The 5,000-nt window shown below is 51.8% G+C and overlaps 1 non-coding gene across 1 annotated transcript in view; it reads right to left on the bottom strand.

The window, feature by feature from the left end:
- LOC124579176 overlaps positions 1 to 1,001 on the bottom strand; it is a 1,910-nt gene extending 909 nt beyond the window's left edge. Inside the window, exon 1 of the ribosomal RNA XR_006972896.1 lies at positions 1 to 1,001. This exon is cut by the window's left edge and continues 909 nt beyond it. This is a non-coding gene — a ribosomal RNA (small subunit ribosomal RNA).
- Between the last annotated feature and the right edge of the window lie 3,999 nt (positions 1,002 to 5,000).

Genomic DNA, 5,000 nt, shown 5'->3' on the forward strand with positions numbered 1-5,000 from the left:
CCTCTAACGTCGCAATACGAATGCCCCCGCCTGTCCCTATTAATCATTACCTCGGGTTCCGAAAACCAACAAAATAGAACCGAGGTCCTATTCCATTATTCCATGCACACAGTATTCAGGCGGGCTTGCCTGCTTTAAGCACTCTAATTTGTTCAAAGTAAACGTGCCGGCCCACCGAGACACTCACTCAAGAGCACCCTGGTAGGATTGCAACGGGGTCCGCCTCGGGACGCACGAGCACGCACGAGGCGCGTCGCACGCCTTCGGCTCGCCCCACCGGCAGGACGTCCCACGATACATGCCAGTTAAACACCGACGGGCGGTGAACCAACAGCGTGGGACACAAATCCAACTACGAGCTTTTTAACCGCAACAACTTTAATATACGCTATTGGAGCTGGAATTACCGCGGCTGCTGGCACCAGACTTGCCCTCCAATAGATACTCGTTAAAGGATTTAAAGTGTACTCATTCCGATTACGGGGCCTCGGATGAGTCCCGTATCGTTATTTTTCGTCACTACCTCCCCGTGCCGGGAGTGGGTAATTTGCGCGCCTGCTGCCTTCCTTGGATGTGGTAGCCGTTTCTCAGGCTCCCTCTCCGGAATCGAACCCTGATTCCCCGTTACCCGTTACAACCATGGTAGGCGCAGAACCTACCATCGACAGTTGATAAGGCAGACATTTGAAAGATGCGTCGCCGGTACGAGGACCGTGCGATCAGCCCAAAGTTATTCAGAGTCACCAAGGCAAACGGACCGGACGAGCCGACCGATTGGTTTTGATCTAATAAAAGCGTCCCTTCCATCTCTGGTCGGGACTCTGTTTGCATGTATTAGCTCTAGAATTACCACAGTTATCCAAGTAACGTGGGTACGATCTAAGGAACCATAACTGATTTAATGAGCCATTCGCGGTTTCACCTTAATGCGGCTTGTACTGAGACATGCATGGCTTAATCTTTGAGACAAGCATATGACTACTGGCAGGATCAACCAGGGAGCTGCGTCAACTAGAGCTGAGCAGCCGGCCGCCCGGGAGTGTGTCCCGGGGGCCCGCGCGAACACGCAAGCGTCCGCTCAATTATTCTGCAAACAGGAGGAGGCTGAGCTCCCCTGCACAATACACCTCGAAACCCTCTCAGGTCCCGGCGGCGCGCAGCGCCGTCCTAAGTACTTGGTCGGGTTCGAGAGAGGCGCAATCGCCCGGAGTTTGGCGAGTAGACGCTTTAGGTGCGACCACCCGTGCTCCCAACTGAGCTTGCCGCTGCCGACAGAGGCCCGGGAGCGTGCTGTCGTGGCATTGCCGGCGGGAGACAACACGCGCCACCTACGGTGACCGGCAGCTCCAACGCCAGCGCCACAGAAGGACAAAAGCCCCACTTGGGTGCCGAAGCGAACTCTCCCAGCACAGCGCACGCGCCAACACGTCCGCACAGCTGCGATACAAACCACCTGCGAGAACCGCAGAGGCGACCGAGCAGCAGACGGCGTCGCGGCGCCGAGCGCCGGGCGGCGGCGCATCCTCAGCGCACACAGTCCTCAATCGGACCAGCACACTGCAGATGTCCACCGCGCTTCGCACCGGGCCCGCGAGGACCTACTTTGGCCGCACGGCGCCGCGTGCAGGGTGCGCCGGCGCGCAGCTGCGCCGCCTGCCGCCTCCGTCGGCCGGCGCGCCTGCCACTGGCCGCCCCCACCAGCCGGCTGTAGCGCGTGCGCCCACGCACCGCGCGGCCAGCACGCCGGGAGGCCCCCCCTCACCGGCCGGGGACGGTCCCACCCAGCCACCGCCGCGTATCGCTTCACACCCAGATGCCATTCACGTTCGTGGGCATGGTGGGTATCGCTGGAACAACCGGTTGGTAGCTCAACCGATCGTCGCCATCACTGATTCACCTCTAGCGAGAACAACCGCACCACAACGGTTTACCAGTTGTTCATTTGCATAACGTCACCAGCAAACGTAGGCGTCCATCGCCATTTGCAAATTCAACGATTGTTGCATGCCTGTGTCAGGTGTCACGACACACTATGTCTGCCCACATACACGCAACAACATGTGCACGCTTCGCGAACACGTGGAAGGTGGCCCCCGTACGTATGCGATGTCCATTGCGCGAACGACTGTCAACCGGCCTCTGTCGCATGTCGCAGATGTGGAACGCAGTGCACCATGCTATCACGGTGTGTGAGAAGAGACGACTACGTCTGACAACACGCGCCACTACATCAACAGACGGCTCATGCTGATCGCCATCCAGGGCATACCACACTGCAATCCAGCTCTTATAGGGAGACGACACGTAGCTGAGTGCACAACATTTGGACCGCATGGTTCGCCGTTGTTGGCGCAGTCGTTGTACGGTCACATGTACCACGATGTATCATTCAGTACATGAGGACCAATGTGCAGTACAGTGTGTGATTTGGACGTACAACATCAGCGGACAGTTGACACAGGCCGTACCACAGCGTAGGCTAAGTGCTTCGCACATGCGAATGCCAATGAACAACTGCAAATGCCAATGAACAACTGCAAAGGGCATTGAGCATGTACGTCCTGCTGCCATCCACATTACAGTGTATAGCTGCAAGGTGTTTAACATGAAGCGATACACTGGGGACCGGGCAGTGCGAGTAGCAAACTATATTGCGGGGGTTGCAGTTAGGCAACACTACACTAATTTAACGCGTCGTATGACAATTACAGAGCAGGTTAAGGCCCAACGTGTGTTGGGTTAAGGCCCAACGTGTGTTGGGTTAAGGCCCAACGTGTGTTGGGTTAAGGCCCAACGTGTGTTGGGTTAAGGCCCAACGTGTGTTGGGTTAAGGCCCAACGTGTGTTGGGTTAAGGCCCAACGTGTGTTGGGTTAAGGCCCAACGTGTGTTGGGTTAAGGCCCAACGTGTGTTGGGTTAAGGCCCAACGTGTGTTGGGTTAAGGCCCAACGTGTGTTGGGTTACGTTAAGGGGCAATGTGGGTTACGTTAAGGGGCAATGTGGGTTACGTTAAGGGGCAATGTGGGTTACGTTACGGCGCAATATAGGTTACGTTACGGCGCAATATAGGTTACGTTAAGGCGCAATATCGGTTACGTTAAGGCGCAATACAGGTTACGTTAAGGCGCAATACAGGTTACGTTAAGGCGCAATACAGGTTACGTTAAGGCGCAATACAGGTTACGTTAAGGCGCAATACAGGTTACGTTAAGGCGCAATACAGGTTACGTTAAGGCGCAATGCAGGTTACGTTAAGGCGCAATGCAGGTTACGTTAAGGCGCAATACAGGTTACGTTAAGGCGCAATACAGGTTACGTTAAGGCGCAATACAGGTTACGTTAAGGCGCAATACAGGTTACGTTAAGGCGCAATACAGGTTACGTTAAGGCGCAATACAGGTTACGTTAAGGCGCAATACAGGTTACGTTAAGGCGCAATACAGGTTACGTTAAGGCGCAATACAGGTTACGTTAAGGCGCAATACAGGTTACGTTAAGGCGCAATACAGGTTACGTTAAGGCGCAATACAGGTTACGTTAAGGCGCAATACAGGTTACGTTAAGGCGCAATACAGGTTACGTTAAGGCGCAATACAGGTTACGTTAAGGCGCAATACAGGTTACGTTAAGGCGCAATACAGGTTACGTTAAGGCGCAATACAGGTTACGTTAAGGCGCAATACAGGTTACGTTAAGGCGCAATACAGGTTAGGTTAAGGCGCAATACAGGTTAGGTTAAGGCGCAATACAGGTTAGGTTAAGGTACGACATAGGTTAGGTTAAGGTACGACATAGGTTAGGTTAAGGTACGACATAGGTTAGGTTAAGGTACGACATAGGTTAGGTTAAGGTACGACATAGGTTAGGTTAAGGTACGACATAGGTTAGGTTAAGGTACGACATAGGTTAGGTTAAGGTACGACATAGGTTAGGTTAAGGTACGACATAGGTTAGGTTAAGGTACGACATAGGTTAGGTTAAGGTACGACATAGGTTAGGTTAAGGTACGACATAGGTTAGGTTAAGGTACGACATAGGTTAGGTTAAGGTACGACATAGGTTAGGTTAAGGTACGACATAGGTTAGGTTAAGGTACGACATAGGTTAGGTTAAGGTACGACATAGGTTAGGTTAAGGTACGACATAGGTTAGGTTAAGGTACGACATAGGTTAGGTTAAGGTACGACATAGGTTAGGTTAAGGTACGACATAGGTTAGGTTAAGGTACGACATAGGTTAGGTTAAGGTACGACATAGGTTAGGTTAAGGTACGACATAGGTTAGGTTAAGGTACGACATAGGTTAGGTTAAGGTACGACATAGGTTAGGTTAAGGTACGACATAGGTTAGGTTAAGGTACGACATAGGTTAGGTTAAGGTACGACATAGGTTAGGTTAAGGTACGACATAGGTTAGGTTAAGGTACGACATAGGTTAGGTTAAGGTACGACATAGGTTAGGTTAAGGTACGACATAGGTTAGGTTAAGGTACGACATAGGTTAGGTTAAGGTACGACATAGGTTAGGTTAAGGTACGACATAGGTTAGGTTAAGGTACGACATAGGTTAGGTTAAGGTACGACATAGGTTAGGTTAAGGTACGACATAGGTTAGGTTACGGTACGACATAGGTTAGGTTACGGTACGACATAGGTTAGGTTACGGTACGACATAGGTTAGGTTACGGTACGACATAGGTTAGGTTACGGTACGACATAGGTTAGGTTACGGTACGACATAGGTTAGGTTACGGTACGACATAGGTTAGGTTACGGTACGACATAGGTTAGGTTACGGTACGACATAGGTTAGGTTACGGTACGATATAGGTTAGGTTACGGTACGATATAGGTTAGGTTAAGGTACACATTGTTGTAAGGAAAGGTTTAATGGGGGGCGGGGCGGGGCGGCCGGTTTGTTGATTGTGATTATAGTAAGTGGATGCCTGCGGCATCATCTGATTTGCCACGTCAGGATGCACCTTTGGCTCATGACAGGCGG

The sequence above is a fragment of the Schistocerca americana genome, unplaced genomic scaffold, assembly GCF_021461395.2.
Source record: "Schistocerca americana isolate TAMUIC-IGC-003095 unplaced genomic scaffold, iqSchAmer2.1 HiC_scaffold_297, whole genome shotgun sequence".
NCBI classification, from domain to species: domain Eukaryota; kingdom Metazoa; phylum Arthropoda; class Insecta; order Orthoptera; family Acrididae; genus Schistocerca; species Schistocerca americana.